This window comes from Camelus dromedarius, chromosome 3 (assembly GCF_036321535.1).
Source record: "Camelus dromedarius isolate mCamDro1 chromosome 3, mCamDro1.pat, whole genome shotgun sequence".
Classification (NCBI taxonomy): Eukaryota; Metazoa; Chordata; class Mammalia; order Artiodactyla; family Camelidae; genus Camelus; species Camelus dromedarius.
The window spans coordinates 90,804,898-90,824,888 of NC_087438.1; positions in this window are offsets into that span (position 1 = coordinate 90,804,898).

Sequence of the window (19,991 nt, forward strand, 5' to 3'; positions counted from 1 at the left end):
GAAAGCAATGACACAGTGAAAAACACTGAGATAGACATTGTTTTTACAGCGAAGATAACGACATCTGCTAATGGACTGTTCTGATATATTAATGGGAAAATGAGTTGTGATGTATTGGATTTATATTCCAGCACAAGCTTATGTCATGTTGGATCCATAGCAAGTGGTTCACAAGTGCTACTTGAGCGGCACTGGTCTTACCTGGTAAGTGCACTAGAGTGTGAACACATCACATATGTTTCGCATAATGCTGTATATAAACTTCACTTCCTTGGATGTGTGATTTTCTTAAGCCTCAGTTTCTTCATCTATAAAATGAGGATAATCATATTTTCTTTATGAAATTTTCAGAAGGATTAAAATTTTTTAAATGCATAAATAGCTTTATCCCAGGGTCTAGTACATCTTATCACTAAGTGAATGGTGCCTGGGTAAGCTATCTCTTATGTGCTATGTGCCATTCTAACAAAATATATGAGTTAATTATAAAATGGTAACATTTATTTTTATATTTAATTATAAATTTAATTAAAAGAAAACATTTAATTGTACTGAATATACTTTTGAGAAATCAGCGAACAGTTTCTCATGGCAAAATACAGGCTTCAGAAAATATGAACAGGTTCTATTAAGACTTAAAGGTGCTTTTCAAAAAGGAAACGTGAGGGTGTGGTATAGCTCAGTGGTAGAGCGCATGCTTAGCATGCACAAGGTCCTGGGTTCAATCCCCAGTACCTCCATTAAAATAAATAAACCTAATTACCTCCCCCCAAAAAATTTTTTAAAAAAAGAATAAACAGAGTCAGAGTGAGTCACCCCTGTATGACGAGTAACTGAGGGGCGATTTGGAGGAAGGAGTGAGAGCATGAATCACCTGTGGGTGTCTTGGAAAAGGAACAGCATCACATAAGGTCCTAATTTTGCAACCTGGAGTTTGACCGCTGCAGATGTTGTCTTTGAGCACTCACGGTGCTCCACTGCAATCTACCATAGATCTAAACTGCTCTTAGTCATCAGTTTTCAATCCTGAGATTCACACTCGAGCACACAGGATTGAAACCTAGTCTTCTACTGAGTCCTCCTTCCCTTCTTTTTTCCACTTACGGAAAGTGGTGGGGAAAACCTGGGAATTCTTAGAGTACTACCAGGAGGGTAGCAGCAAATTTGGAAGATCAATAATCCTTACACATAATGGTAAAACATACCAGCCTACCTACAATGGATCTAAGCTGTAGGGTATATCACAAAATATATTATGACTAACATACACTTAAGTGTCTCAGTAGTCCCACCTATGGGTGCAAATGGCACATTGTTATCCATATTTCACGGGTTTGTGCCCCATTTCCCCATCCCACTCCAAGCCCAACTGCAGAATATTTATCTGTATAACTCAGCTGCCCACTGTCTCCCCTGCTGTTCCTGAGAACTCTGGAGTATCTCACATATGCACACAACCAGCAGCCTCATGCATTCCTCTCAGTGACCACCCTCTGCCTAAGGAACTTTCTCTCAGTGCTCCCACCCTCCAAGTGCTGAATAATGTGTTATCCTGTTGCCTTCCCTCTGCCCTGGAGCTGTCTTGCATTTGATTTAGAAATGGGACAGTACCTATCCCCAGGTTGGTATTAAGCTTGGTCCCCAGAGTTCCAGAGCAGCAGGGGTAGGGCCCTAAGTCTTTTGTGAAAAACTGTCTTCAGCTTCTGCTTGCTGCCATCTCTGTGAGAATCAGACCTGGGACCAGGACATCCCACTGGTCCTTGCCACGGGCCTGCCTGCCTTGTCAGTCATCTGGCATCTGCACACTGAGAACAGATTTTACCCAGAGGTCCTCTTATCTCACGCTTACCAACTGAAACCAAGTTGGACCTATGTGATGATACCCTACTGTCAGTCCAACAGAGTGAGGAGACACCGCCGAGCCTACACCAAGATCCACGTAGACCAGTAGACTTTCGGTGTGGCTGGAATTAGGCAAATGTGAAATGAGAGAGGAAAGAGAAATGAAAAAATATGGGGCAAGAAAATTAATTAATTTGGGGCAAACCATTAAAGCCCTTTAACAGCATGCTATGTTTGCATATTATTGGTAGAGAAATGAAACTCACTGAAAGTTTTTAATACAGGCGAGTATTATGGTTAATTTTGTTTTTATAAAGATATCCTTGGCAGCAGTGTGAAAATGATTAAGCTGAGAACATGCAAGGAGGCTAATGCAATAGTAGAAGTAAGAAGTGATGGATGCTTGATAAAAGTCATGCACTTGTGTTAACAATGCTATTATTTATTGTTTACTACATGGTAGGTATCAAACTGAAACCCAAAAGTGAAAAAATGAAATGGTTAAAAGCGTGAGCTCTTCAGTCAGACTGGATTTGAATTCTGGCTGGACATTTGTGACTTCCGTTATTTAACTTCTGTTTTTCTCATCTATAAAATGTGGGTAGTAACAGACCTATCATAAGTTGTTGTGACAATTAGGTAGATGTCTGTGAAGTATTTAGAATAGTGTATGGCACGTAGCCTTATTCTTATTCCTATGCTTATTTTAATTATTATCATTATTTACAAAAATCACATAGCTAGTAAAAATAGAGCTAGGATTTATTCAAATTTTGGTTGTCTGACTTCAAGTTCTACCTCCAAATACTCTGCTATACAGAGGGACGTATGGGGGTGAGAATGAGATATAAACAAAATATAAGGCACAAAGGAGAGGGAAGTGTTCAAAGTGACTGGAGAGTTCTTATTTGAGCAACTTTCCGGGCACGAAGGGGACAGAGGAAACCACAGGAAAAACTTTCTGGAAGAAGGGGTTGATTAACAGTGTCATATGTGGTGGCATGTGGCAGGCTCAATTAGTGCTAGCAAGTGGCCAGATTTCCAAAAGGGATAGACAGAAAGAGAAGCAGGTATCCTTGATCAAAGATTTCTGCTCATCTGACTCAGAAGTCAGAACTTGGCAGAGCATTGCTGTGTCAGGGAAGCAGAGAGCTCTTACCTAGCAAATGGGATGAAACCTCATTCCAGTGAGAATTGGGAGGGGTTATTAACTGCTTTCCTCTTTGTTTTTGGAGGGAAATACCTATCTTCAATTCTGTAAATTCCAATTTTGTGATTCTCTTTATTTCTATAAACCCTGACATTTCAGTATGCTTGTGATATGCACAGACATGAGAAAAAATTTTACCCACACAGTCTTGATGGATTTATTTATAAGGTTTTTTAATGAGCTTTAGTCTCAATAGTGTACTGACACAAAACTAGAGTTTGACTTTCTCTCTTTTAAAAATGATGAAGTTTTCTTCTATTGTTGGTCTACTTTAAATAAGATGTTGTAAAAGATTTTTCTTTACTTTTTGAGTAATCCACTTACAAGGCACAATAGAATCTTAGAATTATTTCCTGTGATTTTTATTGGTATTATCATATCACTGATTATGTCAGGGAAGCAAGTCTTCTCATGTTTGAAAGAGTTAAAGTTTTTTTTTTTTTTTTTTGCAATCATGTTACTTCTTATATTTACTTTTTAATCTTTTATTGTCACTTGGGTTAAATAGTTAAATATTTTTTCTCAATGGCTCATGATCGTATTTAATCAACTGTTCAAACTTTAAAACTTCTGATATTTTTTCTTCACAAAATAAAATCCTAAATGAAATTTCTTTCTTACAAGCCCATTTTATTGAGGTATGATTGACATTAAAAAATCTGTACATATTTAATGTCTACAACTTAATGAATTTGGAGATAAGTATACATTTGTGAAACCATCACCACAATCTATGCCATAAACCTATCCATCACCCCCAAAAGATTCCTCCCACTATCTTTCTTCTTCTCCTTCTTCTCCTTCTTCTCCTTCTTCTTCTTCTTCTTCTTCTTCTTCTTCTTCTTCTTCTTCTTCTTCTTCTTCTTCTTATTATTATTATTATTATTATTATTATTATTATTATTATTATTATTAGCAGCAGCAGCAGCAGCAGCAGCAGCAGCAGCAGCAGCAGCAGACTTAAGTCTACCCTGTTAGCAAATTTTTAAGTTTACAATACGGTATTAACTATAGGTACTGTGTGGTATTATAGATCTGTGGGATTATTCATTTTGTGTAACTTAAACTTTGTAACCATTGAATAATACCTCACATTTCTCCCTCCCCTTAACCTGTGACAACCACTGTTCTAATCTATGCTTCTGTGAGTTTGACTATTTAGATTCTTCATATAGGTTGTATTTTGTAGTATTTGTTCTTCTGTGTCTGGCTTGTTTCATTCAGCACAATTTCCTCCAGTTTATTTATGTTTTTGTAAGTGGCAGCATTTCCTTTTGTAATGGCTGAATAATATTCCAATACAGGTATATACCACATTTTCTTTATCTACTTGTCCTGGGATGGACATTTACGTTGCGTCCATGTTTGGACCATTGTGAATTATGCTGCAGTGAATATGAGAGTGCAACTATCTCTTTGAGATCCTGATTTTAGTTCCTTTGGATATATACCCAGAAGTGGGAATGCTGGATCCTATGGTAGTTCTATTTTTAATTCTGTGAAGAACCTCCATACTATTTTCTATAGTAGCTGCACCAATTTATATTCCCAGCAAACAAATTACCTTGCCTTTTGCATTATTTTTGTAGTGAACTCTCATCAGATCTTTTAACTACAGCCTATATAAGTCTTTTGTCATCTATAGATTATTGGGGTTTTTTTTTAACTCTGATGCTTCCCTGAAAGCACTTGCTATTAGCTATAGGTCAGAATGCTCTGTCTTCAACAAAAAGAGGCTGTTTATGAGAATCATGGAAAGGACTATGCCAGGTACTATGAGATACAAGCTTCTGATGACATTGCTTAAATAACTTTGAGACCATACCACTGAACTGAGTCAGAATTTCTAGTTCCGGTCAAGATGGCAGAGTGGTAGGACCGCGAGCTTGCCTCTCCTCACAACTACATGAAACCACAACTGAATGCTAAACAACCATTGAAAAAAGACTGAAACCTAGCAACAAAGATCTTCTGCATCTGGAAACATAAAAAGGGAACCACAGCAGGACAGTAGGAGGGGCGTGCTCGCGATATAATTCGGCCCCATAAACCCCAGGTGGGTGACCCCCAAGCTGAAGATTTGTAAAGTCGCAGAGGCCCTCCCACAGGAGTGGGAGCTCTAAGTCCCACGTCAGTCTCCCCAGCTCAGGCTCCAGCACTGGGAAGAGAAGGAGACCCCAGGACATCTGGTTTTGAAGGCCAGAGGGGCTTGGTTTTGGGAACCTCACGGGACTGGGGGAAATGGAGACTCCATTCACTTGGGAAGCGCACACAAAAACTCACGTGCACCAGGTCCAAGGGCAGAGGCGGTGATTTCATAGGAACCTGGGCCAGACCTGCCTGCTGGATTTGGAGGGTCTCCTGGGGAGGTGGGGGACGGCTGCGGCTCACTCAGGGGACATAAAAGCTGGTGGCAGACATTCCAGGAGTATTAATCTACATGAGCTTTCCTGGAGGCTTACATCTTGATTGGATTGTTAGCGCCAAGAACTAGACCCACCCAACAGCCTGCAGGGAAGCTGTCAGGCCAAACAACATACAGGGTGGGAACACAGCCACACCCATCAGCAGACTTCCTAAGCCACAAAGGCCTCTGGACACAGCCCTACCCACCAGAGGTCCAGGACCAAGCTTCACCCAGCAGTGGGCAGGCACTGGCTCCTCCTGCCAGGAATCCTGCTTAAGCCTCTAGTCCAGCCTCATCCACCAGGGTTCGATACCAGAAATAAGAAAACAACAATCCCAAAGCCTGTGGAAGGAATCCACAAACACATAGAAAGATAGATACGAGGCAGCAAAGGAGTATCTCCCAGGCCAAGGCACAAGATAAAATCCCAGAAGAAGAAATAAGTGATGAGGAGATAGGCAATTTATCTGAGAAAGAGTTCAAAGTAATGATGGCCAAGATGTTCAGAGAACTCAAGAGGAGTATAGATGCACAGAGTGAAGTTTTAAGCAAAGAGTTGGAAAATATAAAGAATATTCAAACAGAGTTGAAGAATAAAATCCCTGAAATGAACAATACACTAGAAGGAACCAAGAATAGACTAAATGGGGCAGAAGAGCAGATCAGTGAGCTAGAAGACAGATTAGTGGAAATCACTACTTCAGAACAGAAAAAAGAATAAAAAGGCATGAGGATAATCTAAGAGAACTCTGGGACAACTTGAAGCGCACTAATACTCGCATTACAGGGGTCCCAGAAAGAGAAGAGAGAGAGAAAGGAGCTGAGAAAATTTTTGGAGAGATAATAACCGAAAACTTCCCCAACTTGGGAAAGGAAATAGTCACCCAAGTCCTGAAAGCGCAGAGAGTACCACACAGGATCAACCCAAAGAGGAACACACCAAGGCACACAGTCATCAGATTGATAACAGTTAAGGATAAGGAGAAAATATTAAAATTAGCAAGAGAAAAGCAACGCATAACATACAAGGGCACACCCATAAGGTTATCAGCTGGTTTTTCAGCCGAAACTCTATAGGCCAGAAGGGAGTGGCACGATACATTTAAAGTGATGCAAGGGGGAAACTTACAACCAAGAATACTCTATGTGCAGTAAAAGAAAAGTGATCTATCAAGCTATGAAAGACATAGAGGAAAACTTAAAAGACGTATTACTAAAAGAAGCGAGTCTGAAAAGGCTGCAAACTGTTATGATTCCAACCAAATGACATTCTGGAAAAGGCAAAGCTACAGAAACAATAAAAAGATCGTGGTTTCCACGAGTTTGGGGAAGAGGGAGGGAGGAATGAATAGATGGAGCACAAGGGATTTTTAGGGCAGTGAAATTATTCTGTATGATACTAGAGTGGTGGCTACATGTCATCATGCATTTGTCAAAATGCATAGAATGTACAACATCAAGAGTGAACCCTAATGTAAACTATGGAATTTGGTTGATAATAACGTGTCCATATTGTTTCATCAATTGTGCCAAATACGCCACACTGATGAGGGGTGTTGAGGGTAGGGGAGTATATGTGTGTGGGTGGGGAGGGTTGTATGGGAACTCTGTATGTTCTGCTCACTTCTACTGTAAACCTGAAACTGCTCAAAAAAAATAGTCTATTTTAAAAAAAAAAAAAGATCAACAGCCTGCACCCTGCCAGTCAGCATACTAAATTTCAGAAGCAAATGTCCGGTTTTTAAGTGTTGATTGGCATGATGAATATTCAGTGTAGACATCGGATATCATTGATGAAGTTAAAAGTACTTGTGACACATGGACTGGTTACAAATACAGGAGACTCTTCACTCTTGCATGAATAGGGTATAAGAAGCAAACAAAGATAGCCTTTACCCCTAGAGGTGGAGCTCAGGTTTGATGCCCTAAGTAGTCTTGTGTCCAGCTGGTGGTTAGGAGGACTTCCGTGGCCTGCTGAATAGCACGGGAGCAAAAGATTCCTGACTCTGGAGCTGTGTCAGCCTCTGAGCAGGCAAGGTAGTTTTCAGAGCAGCTAAGATGACAGCAAGCTGGGCCTTTTTTTAAATTTAACAGAACAGCATAAGCAGTTTTGAACCTGCTTGTTCATCAATTTTTGGCTAATAAATGTCTGTACCTGTGGCGGAAAAAAAAATTCTATAACTGTAATGGAGATGCTGATGGGTTCATGACTGCTAACCTGTGATTAGGCAGGATAAGAATTAATTACATAATGCTGAAAGAACTGATGAAGGATCATTATGGATTTGGTTTGGAATATTGCTAGTGTTTGATCTTCTATTTTCTGGATATAAGAAACTCCTTTCTCTTTTCTCTTAAACTATAAATCATAACAACTTAGTTGAGTATATTTTTGTAAACAGAAATGAAACATTCATCTTTTTCTCCCTGGCTGATTCCTTCACAATTCAGAAACTCTTACTGAGATTATTTATTTTCATTGCAATACAATTATTTCCATAGGTTCAATTAGAATCTGTCCTCCTTGGAACAGGACGTAATTGGAAACATTGGTTATCTAACCAAGATCTTAACTGAAATGCCAAAGTTGAGAATGATGGGCATTGAGTCAGAAATGACCGGAGAGGTTTAAGAAACCAAGGTTTAATTTATGGAGTCAATGCTTACAAAACTTTCTTCGGAAAACTGGCCTGGTATCTGGCTTAGAGTGTTCCCAGCCTTATAGCTGAGTAAGGAAGATCACTTCCTGGCAGGCACGGGAATCTTAGGGTATTTGGGGGACCTTAAGAAAAGAGTAAGCCATCCACATCTGTAGGTACTGCAGATGAAATCTACTGGTGATTTCTTTGCTTGGCTTTCTAGCCTCAGTGCTTTTAAAAGTTCAGTCTGAGATTCCCTATGAAAACTCTGAGGAAAGTAAATTTTAAAAGGCCTGTGTAGTCAGTTACTATTCTTGCTGCACCTACACAAATAATCAAATCAAATCTAATGAGACCAGACTTACTTTGTGATTGAGGATAATCTTACTCTGATTGAGAGAGCGTAGACCATAGGGAGAAATTTTGTGTTTCAGTATAAAACTATAGCTCACCCTTGCAAGTTACCAGATTCTAGTCCTGTTCATTGTCTTTGATCTATTACTCACGTCTCTGTCGGTAACGTGGTTTTGTTACCTACCTGCACTTTACACAGTGCTGTCATTTTGCACAAATTGTCAGTTCTAATCAAGTGGAAATTTTTTGTAGTTTCCTTCGGTATCTGACTACAGGTCTCCAAACTGACATTTCCAATTTTTCTCCTGTCCTCCTGTCTTGGCATCACTGAGAACTAAAATCTGCCTAGATTGTTTTGGGGATTCTGTATTGCTTCATGGCTGGCCTGTGCCCCCCGGGATCTGAAGAAGTCTTGTGAACTGAAACTGGATGACTTGTGGTTTATACCAGAGCGCATCATGTTTGGGCAAACTGTGTGCCCGAAGCTGCTGCTGTGTGGGCCACTCAGGAAGCTCCCAGGAACTGTCGCACCTTCCATTCTCTGCTGCAGAAAATAACGACTGTGGACGGTACTTCCAAAACCTCGCTGATGTCTGTGTCGTCACCAAAAGCACTCAGGGTGCAGACGGGGACATGCACTGAGCTGCCACTGCTGTCTCACTCTCCCGCCTAACTGTGCTTCAAGCCCAGTGTCTAGGGAGTTCTTCAACTCTCTGAACTCTGGTCTCGGAAACTGGCTTTAAAGTCTGCTCCAACCACTAATCTTTGCTTGTCTTTGCCTTTCTATAGGAATCCCCCTCATTAAATACCTCATTGCTTGCACCATCCAGCAAATCTCCACTGCCACATCTCAGCAGATGGTGCAGCTAGGCCGTCAGCAGCAGAAATGTGCCGAAATGAACCACGTGGAACCAAGTGAGCTTCAGTCAGTTGTTCTATGGGAAACTTGTTTTCCCTTAAAGCAAAGAGAGGACTGAGCGAGATGATCTTAACCTTAACCCTCAGGTTGGCCAGTCTTTAGATAGGGTTCTTTCTGCCTCTAGGTCTCTGACCTCTCTTTCCTCAGAGCATTCACTTCAGGAAGCTTATTATTTTAAATTATTTTACATTCCTTTAAGTGATAAATATTTTTTAAAGCCTCTTGTCAGTTTTACAATCCAGGACTGTCTTTCTCAAGGACCTGTGAGCCATCTCTTTCAAATATAATCATCAGTGAAGATAGCGCCCTGTCTTCCCGTTTCTGTGGGAGGGTAGGAGCCTAACTTCAGTGGTTGCTTTGATACAAGTTATAGAACTACTTTCTGTCACAAAGATGGGAGAAACTTCATTTTTCCTTTGAGTAAAGTCAGTTGGCAAACACTGATGACCTGTGTTCTGCTCACACCAGCATTTAAAAACCGTCCCGCCCTTTTGTTTCGGTAGAGTTAAGTTCAGACAGCTTTCGGTCTCCTTTCCATATTGGTAATAACCTTGAAGCAAGTTTTCCTTGTCTACTTAACTTTGTCAACTTTTGCTTTGACAGTGTGCACAAGACCTTTCAGTTGTCCTCAGATGACCTTAGATATTATATCAAACATACAAATTCTTTTGGACGCACAAGTCTAGAGTTTAACATTTAGCAAGCTCCAGGCAATGAACATTTTTAATTCAAGTAAAGGCTACATCACACAACGCAGGTAAGAATTTTTTCATTTACCTGTAGTTCTATATTACCAGATAGATTGCTGTTTTTCAATCCAATCAGGATTATTTGTGATTTAGTCAAAAATATTTGTACTTCCTGTTTTCCTGAGATGATGGAGTTGAGATATTTGAAACCCTGAATGCAGCTCCCTCATAGTCATTAGCACCCCACTGGGTCCCTGGAATCTTATTAAAGGTAGGGATTTGATCACGTACCTGGACTCTTACCATGGCTTGTTGTAACAGCATATATAAAAGCCTTGAGTTTCCCTTTCACTCTTAATTTTAAAGCTTAACCTGGAGGCAGATTAATGAAATCAGCTTGATGATTTAATACTGCCAAAATATAAAGGATAAGGAAGAGGGCAGGTGGGATGACACAAGAGGGAGGAGCAGGGGCATGTATACCCTACAGAGTATATTCGCTTCAGCTCAGTTCAGTTCATTTACTTATTTACTTTGTAAGTTGTGTTTGTAGTAACTTCTGTTTTATTGTCCTGGTTACAATGACTTCAGCTTTGAACAGTACTTAAAAAAAAAAAAAAAAAAGATCCAATGCCTCAGCCTGATCTGATGCCCAGAGAATCTTTGCCTGAGTCTGATCTCTGGGAATGAGCAAGGAAGGCAGCCTCCAAACGATCCCGTGATGGTTTGGGCCCAAGCATGTCCACGAGAGGTTGAGAAAGACTTTGAGAGCCTCCCTCACATCACTAGGGGCTGGTACCCATAGTGTAATGTGGACAGCTCCATTCAATTTATAATTCATTTCCACCCCCCAGTAAAAATTGTATACCTCCCTTCCCTTAAAACTCAGATGTAATTTCTTTTCCTTTGGGGTGAAGGCTTGGTTGTGGTGAATGCATCATGAATAAGATTTGAGCAATTTTCTATAACTATTTCTACAACTTCTGTAATAATAACATTCTTTGCCTGTTTTTCGTGTTTTATGCTCTTCTTTAATGCTTTATTTTCTGCCCTAGCTTATACCCTCTTAAATTTCTCACTTGTGCTACTCCATCTTATGAATGCAAGATTTTTTTTTACTTTTCTTTAGTTACATTAATTGAATCCTGAAATTTAAAATGTATTTTTCTTAAATGTTATCTAGGATAAATGTAAATCTGGTTTACCCACAGGTTCTCAAAGGAAAGGCCACATGATCAATGCTTTATGAAAGAATTTCAGCATAATCAGACTATAAATGCCATTCCAGCAAGACAGAAAGACAGCTGCAGTGATTCATTCCCCTGAGGCTGGAAGTCTTCACAGAATTCAACACTTGCAGAGAGAGAATCCTGACAGGTCTAGTTGTGTTTTCTTTGTGGCTTTATTTTTAAAGTATATGAACTAGTTAAGCAGTTATTCATTGCTTCTTTACAGCCATTTTCTTCTTCATGAGCAGTTGATGTGTTTATTAATTTCATTAGTCAGTGCATTTTAATGACTTTTTATGGCTTATATACTAAAATGTAAAACTACATGTTTTCATCTTGAAATAATGGGTGCACTTTCAAAAATACTTAAAGGAAAAAGCAAAACCAAATGACTTTGCATTGATTGGCACATTGCTTTTTTCTAAACCGGTTTGATCTCAATCTGTCCCTACCACTCCTATTTTCTTGTAATACTTATTATTATACCCTGCAGTTACAGTCTTCTAAAGAACACACTTCTGGAATCACTGAATTTAGATACACTCAGTCAAAAAATGTAATGAGTTCAGGCACATTTTTTCATTAAAATTCTTGTGCTGAAAATATGCAATTCAAGTTCAGAATTATATGCCACATGTCAACAGTACGGCAGAGGTAATAAAGAGAGAAAAACTTGGACATTGCATTTGTTCTGCATCTGTGATTGAATTTTCAGGGTGTCTGTAGTCAGTGGGTAACTAAAGATTCAAAACTGGATCTTTGACTTCCGCATGTTCAATTGTTCAACTTTCCCATTGCATTCATGCTTTGTGAAAATAAGTCACATGACCAAACTCTTGAGATTTCAGTTTATAAAATGATTTATTAATCATAATTAATGGCATATCTTTCTAGTTCACAGAAATGTTTTCTCTAATACAGTGTTTTCCAAAATATTTCTTTTATTTGTGATGAAAGAATTTGTTGTTGAAGGACCTATCAGAGATTTGATTTCATAAACTGCACTGTGATTTTCCAACATAGAAATACAGGAGTTTTTATGGGATAGACTAGAAAATGTCTCTGACAACATTTGGGAGTTAAAGAAGGCACCAGTGTAATAGCAGACCTTTTTTTTCACTTTTGTCAATGGAATTAAACCTGAAATCTGTGACCTAATTAGAAAATAGAAATTAGAATGGGAAATAGTCCTGCAACACCTGGCAGGGTATTTCAAAAGAACTCTAGAACAAAACAAGACATGCCCCAAATAAATTTATGGCCTTACAGACCAAAAAGTGGGTGGCCCACTTCCTAACAGACAAGGACAATCATTGCTATTATAAATAAAAAGAAAACTAGATAAAAATCATTGACCTGTCTTACAAAAGAAAACTGAGACAGAGAAAAATCCCTCAGTTCAGATCAATGAGAACACCTGAGAAAGGAAAAAGCACCCGATACATACTGCCTTCACCTTAAACACTTACAGGGCATCAACTGTAAATATAAATGGTCAACTTCGTCAATTCCTGGTAGATACCAGCACTACTCTTTCTACATCAAATCCTGCCATCTTTGCGCTGTCTCCTCCTTGGAATAAATGTACCACACAGGGGGTGGATCCACAGACTTCACCTTTTTCCCAGTCCTTGCTTGAGCCTTGAGTGAAAAATACTGCTTCCTACTTCGTGACACCACTCCTTCAACAGGGAGAAGTTTGCTTTACAAATGGAATTGTGACATTAAATGCACACCAGAGGGACTAATTCTAGAGGTTCCAAAGGACTCCTGTTCATAGTGAAGTGTATCTGCTGTGGATATACTTTACCTTCTCAACTACATTTGACTCCTATTGTGGTCCATCCATAATGATCCTATTTCTCTTTTCTTTTCTCTTTCTGATAACTGTTAGGTCAGAACATACTTATTCTAATAGATTCTAATATTCTAATCTAACCATTCTTAGATTATCCCAAGCAGTAGCCACTACCCTTAGTCTTCTGACTTTTGGATATGCCATCCATCACTGGACTCCCAGGATAAAAAAATTCTGGGCAATTTCTGCTCTCATCAAATGAGACCGCAGGGAATTATAGCCAACAGCATTTCCTCTTGCACCTACATAAACAAATGACCTTAAAAACCTACCTGTGACTTGGATGGTTACCCCTTTTGGAAAAATGATTATTACAATTATTGTAATTATTACAATTATTACAATTGATCCGTTAGAGGTAATTTTAAATATGAATTCTATAACCTTTGTTGTTTGATGGGCCAAAAAATTGACACTTAGAACAGACTAATAGAGATCCAAATGTGTAACCAAGCTAAAGAAGGGCGTTGGTTCTGATCTCATGTCTTGAGTAACTCCTTTTTTCCTGTGCACCTACCGGCTACTACTTCCTTTAGAGCCAGAATGTCTAGTCTAGCTTGCCTCAGACTAGCCCCTCATGTGTTTTAGAAATAGTGTTCTGAAATCTGATTTTATAAATCAGCACAGATGGAAATTCCAGCTTAGACATTACCTTCAAAATGTGAGAACCCCTGAGTATTCAGGCCCCTACCTGTAAGAATTACTGACTCAGTGTTTATACATTCAGAGCAGTATTCCCAATAGTGAGAATCTTACAAATAGAAAATACTGAAAGAAACACCACAATTCTGGCAGAAGTCCTTTTTCTTAGACAGGATCATTTTCAGTGTATTGGCATAAACAGTCTAGATTACTTGTTGACTAGTCATGGTGGCATCTGGGCCACTACTAAAATTTCTGTGAGGGTTGGTCTGTTAGGAGCTTACTCTAAATGCCAAAGGAAGGCACTCCTGGAGTAGATAGGATATGGATTAGAGAGGTCTAGGTTTATTATTTTTTCAATTGTTTGTCAATTATATATCTGAAATTTGAGGGAAAGACCATTCTTTTCTCACTGCATTGGAGCAACACTTTATGTAGAGTAACTTTATATGTGTTTGTATCTCAGTTTTTTGTTCAGCTCCTTAGTTTTTATCAATCCTTGTTTAATATCACATTGTCTTATTTACAGTGAATGTCATATTCATTGTATTTTTGCAGAAAGTCTTGATCCTAGAAGTGTAGTATCTCAAGTTTTGTTTTTCTTCTTCAGGGTTATCTTTGTTATTTTTGGCCCTTTGCATTTCCGTATATGTTTTTGAATGAGCTTGTTAATTTCTACCTCCAAAAAAAATCCTACCTGGATTTGGTTGGGATTACACTGAATTGACATTTCTCACTATTGAATCTCTCAATTCATGCACCTGGTATATTCATCTAAGTCTTCTGTATTTGTCTCCAACAGGCTACCTTTATTTTCCTTTTCCTTGGCTTATTCTTATATGTCATTTCATTGAGAGTTTAACAGCTGATTGAAAGCCTATAACAAATGAGTTGATTCATTGAGTTTAAGCTTCTCTGGTAGAGTGATCAGGTAGATTTGTTTTTTGTTCTTTGTTTTTTTTAGGTAGATTGTTTATTGAGGAACTCTGATATACAATATTTTTAGATATTTTCTCTTAGCCTCATCAGTTTCCCTAAATATAAGGCTTTTATATTCTCTTTGGAGGATAAAGTAGTGTCTACCAGAGTTCTGGGATTGAGGTGGGTGGGGATCTCACTAACAGTCTGCATAAGAGCATGTAACCTACCTATTTTTGTTATTGTACCAATACCCTTAACTTTGCCTTATGTTCCCCAGGCTAGCCACCCTGTGTTTTACTTTCTCCAGTCCTGAATTATCATGGGTAGAGTGGAATCAGTGGCCCAGAAAGAGATGATGGTAAGTAGGTTTAGAAATCTCTTTTTCATACAATTTTCATCAAATCAGTATTATTTAGCATTCCCTTTGAGCGCCATTTCAGAGGGATTTTGCACTGCCAATTTCTAAGGCTTTGAATATTCTGCTGTGAAAACCAGATTGTTTCTTAGTTTTTGTCCTTTTTGGCTTAGTATTCAGCTCTGTACTCTGCTAAGTTGCTTACCATTTATCTATTTTCCAGCTTTCAAAATCTTATATATGTTGTCTCTTTTTCTGTTTTCACTTTGTGCATTAATTTTTTAAATCTCTTATTGTTTAAAAGCATGATGGAGAAAATTTTAATTCCTTAACTGTATTTTTAGTTACATTTGGGAAGGAGTGAAATTTGATACCTTTGTTCAGTTAGACACCTTCATTTGGAACGTGATATCTCCATTTTCAGGGGTGTTCCTAAGACTTCTTACTGAAACATTTAACTCCCTAGTTATACCCATATCATGCTTACAAGTAGATATTTAAATTAGCTATGTTATTTTTAAAATGAGTTAAATATCCATATTATAATTGTCTTTGAGCTCCTTTAAAGGGGACAGTTTCTGACCTTTTTCTAAAATTTCAAATGTGTAATGAAATTAGATCTTATATTTCTCTCAGCATTGCCTACACACACACACATTGTCATTTTTGGTTAATATTTATTTTTTAATTTGTGTTTGTGTTATTAGGTTTATTTAGGATTACATAGTCATTTCAGAGGTCACTTAAGTTTCAACAGTGTTAAAAACAGATGCTATTTTTGAAGTAAATAAGCAACTGACCAAATTCTAGTTTTTTATGTTATTTACACCTAACAAGAATGTTCATCATATTGAGCTGTAATTTTCCAATAGTGATATTGTCTTGTTTAACAAGGCAATTTTATTTTGTTTTAAATGCAAAATTGATACTATATTTACATAAGTGAATCCTCTTACCTTTTAATCAATAGTTCTCTATATTCCCCGTGCCTTCTGCTTAGAATCGTCAAATATCAGCATTATAGAAGGTCTTTTAACAGATGATGATATGAAGGTCCAAATAGGTGATAGAACTTCAACCAGGTTAATATTTATTTGCTCAGTAGCAGGAAGCCTTCCTTGACTTTTATGTCTTACAGTTCAGGACTTTTTTTCATCGCACCAGAATCACCCCCTCTAAATAGGTCTCATGAGAGTTTTATGCACATAATTTTGGGTTCTTACCTCTAAAGGGAAGGAGGATGTGTGGTGTATAAGCGCTTTTTGCCTGTCTGAGGCTGAGCTTACTCACTCAGGAAGAAATTTATTCACATCAGTGATTTGCCTGCCAGCCGCTTTTCTGGTACTGTGGCAATAGCAATGAACAAGATAACCAAGGTTCCTGTGTTTCTAAAGTGTACATGTTGTTTGTATGGTGAGAAAGTATGTAAGTAACAAATAGGTAAGGTAATTTTAGATGGAGATAAAAGATGGGGGCTGTCAAATTGGGATGGTCCTGGGCGGCCTCTCTGAGGAAAGAAGGAACGCCCTGGACAGTGTAGTGGTTTCCGTGGAGTGTCACCGAGGTCTCCTCTTCTGTCAGGACTGAGCATTCCTCCCCCAGCTTCTTCCCTCTGACAGCCCTCAGCTAAGTCCCTTTCTAAGGAATGCCCACAGCTGAAAGGACTGTCTCCCCTGAGCTTACACCCTTTCCAGAGCATGGCTCTGGCCCAATGACCAGTTAATATGAGAGTATAGGGATTCAGCCACCTTGCCTCAATTCAAGGTCATCCCAATTCCACTGGTCTTTTTAGAACTGGCTGAGGACTTTGTTGCAACTGCATCACACGTCAGCTTTTCCCTCTGCTGACTCCTGCTGCTTTTACTCTTCTCGTAGGTATTGATCCCAAGTAGTCCCAATGTACTTTGTTTTTGTTTTGGGGTTTTTTCATATGTACTTTTAATTGAAGTATAGTCAATTAACAATGTGTCAATTTCTGGTGTACAGCACAATACTTCAGTCATACATGAACACGTATATATTCATTTTCATATTCTTTTTCTCTGAAGGTACTACAAGATACTGAATATAGTTCTCTGTGCTATGCAGTATGAACTTTTTGTTTATCTATTTTATATATATTAGTTAGTATCTGCAAATCTCTAACTCCCAATTTATTCCTTCCCACTCCCTTTCCCCCCTGGAAACCATAAGTTTGTTTTCTGTGTCTATGAGGTTGTTTCTGTTTTGTAAGTAAGTTCATTTGTCTTTTTTTTTTTTCAAATTCCACATATGAGTGATATCATGTGCATTTTTTTTTTCTCTTTCTGGCTTACTTCACTTAGAATGACAGTCTCCAGGTCCATCCATATTGCTGCAAATGGCATTATTTTATTCTTTTTATGGCTGAGTAGTATTCCATTATATAAATATCCCACAACTTCTTTATCCATTCGTCTTTCAGTGGACATTTAGGTTGTTTCCATGTCTTGGCCATTGTAAATAGTGCTGCTATGAACATTGGGGTGCATGTATCTTTTTGAATTAAGTTTCCCTCTGGATATATGCCCAGGAGTGGGATTGCTGGATCATAGGGCAGTCTACCCAGGCAATAGAAATAAAAGCAAAAATAAATAAATAGGACCTAATTAAACTTATAAGCTTTTGCACAGCAAAGGAAACCATAAGCAAAACAAAATGATAACCTACAGAATGGGAGAAAATATTTGCAAAAGATGAGACTGACAAGGGCTCAATTTGCAGAATATATGAACAGCTCATACAACTTAATAAAAAAACAAATAACCCAATCCAAAAATGGGCAGAAGACCTAAACAAGCAATTCTCCAATGAAGACATACAAACGGCCAATAGGCACATGAAAAAAAAATGCTCAGGATCAGTAATTATCAGAGAAATGCAAATCAGAATTACAGTGAGGTATCACTTCACAACAGTCAGAATGGCTATCATTAAAAAGTCCACAAACAATAAATGCTAGAGAGGGTGTGGAGAAAAGGGAACCCTCCTGCACTGCTGGTGGAAAAGTAGTTTGGTGCAGCCATTATGGAAAGCGTTATGGAGATTCCTCAAAAGACCAATTTACTTTGTGCACAAAAATCTCTATCACAGAGTTAGCTTCCCAGGAAATGGTGATCTCTGACAAATGGTGAACCACTGTTCCTTGAGTAAAGAAGAAAAGCAACATTAGAAGTACCAGTGAATATAAAGACCCTGAGATGGGAGTGAGCTTGTAATAGCTGGAGCATGATGAGTGAGGAAGGTTTACAGGATATGAGTTGAGGTCAGACCAATAGGCAGAATCCTGAACACAGGGCTAGTCATGCCAAAGTATGGAGTTTGGAATTTATTTTAACTATAATAGGACATATTTAAAGAGTTTTAAGAAAAAGAATATAATGATTAGAAGATAAAAGATCACTTTTCTGTGTGGAAAATGGATTATATCAAGGGTGGGTTGGAGGATGGAAATAAAATCAGAAATACCTTTTAGGCACCTACTTAGAGGTCTATATAAAAGGTGATATAGGATGGATTATGATGGTAATTTGGACAGAGAGAGAAGGTGACAAATTCAAGAGGTATTTTGGAGGTAGACCCCAAAGGATTTGCTGATGAATTACATATAGAGGGTGATAAATGGAGAGGATAAAAAGATGACTTCTAGCTTTTAGTCTTTGCCATTGAGTGGATGGTGCTGCCATTTATTAGAATGAAACAGCCTGCGTAAAGGTAAACTGGGAAGGGACTAAATTAAAACTCTGTTGTAGAATATTGTATTCAAAGTGATTTTTAGATACGTGAATGTATGAATAAAAATCTTAGGAAAAAGAGGTTAGAGTTTAGAGAAAATCAATCTCTCTCTCTGTCTATATATATATAATTTTATACATATATATATATATATATATATATATATAATTTGCTGACTTGATAATTATGTTAAGAAAAATAGATTTTTCATATTCTAGCACCCAAACTACATCTCTCCAAACCAAAGAGACAGCTTCACAGGTTTGGTAAATCAGGTGGAATGCTACCCAGAAGAGCAAAATCATGTGAGCACATGAACAAAGGAAGTTGGCAATAATATATAACAAAGCAAAGCTAAAAAAAAAAGAAAAGGAAACCAGTCCAGCACATGTTCATCATTTGCCTAAAACCAGTTTCCTATATTCTTTAGTACAGAATCAATAGAGTTTATATGAGAACTCTAGTAGCAAATATCATGCTGGTTTCAAGCAAATCCTGCATCATGAGAGCTAGACTGATAATATGAAATTCATTATTTTTCCAGGAAAAAAAAATGAGAAGTCCCCCAAATCTGCATTCGTCAGGTGAGTTTAGAACTCGTCTTTGCATTCTCTTTTATTCCCCAATTTATTCCTTTTAGGAATATGTAAATCATAAAATTTGTGTTAATAACTTCAAGTTGAAAGCAACTTACTTGTGATTAAGACTTATATTCCAACCACTGGAGCTTAATACATTAAAATAAATCCCAATCTACATGATGAAAGTGCATTTATTCAGTCCTTTTACAGCTAAAGAATAAAAATGAGTAGTAGATGTCCCTATCCTTTAATTTTTTTAATTTTTTGCCTTTATTTTATTTTTTTTAACATTTTTTATTGAGTTATAGTCATTTTACAGTGTTGTGTCAAATTCCAGTGTAGAGCACAATTTTGTGATGTCCCTATCCTTTTAAATTTTACTGTCTGGTATTTTACTATCTCAGTACATCCAGATTTTTATGGTCACTCACTCCAGGCTTTGGCATAGACTGAGAAGTAAGCACAATTCCCTGAAAAATAGTCATAACCTCATAGCCACCCAGGCCCCTCCTCAAGCCTGATTCCAACACATTCGTGGGCTAGGATACTTCTAACAGGGACTGCTGATCTAGGTGATAGAGATAAGCATATA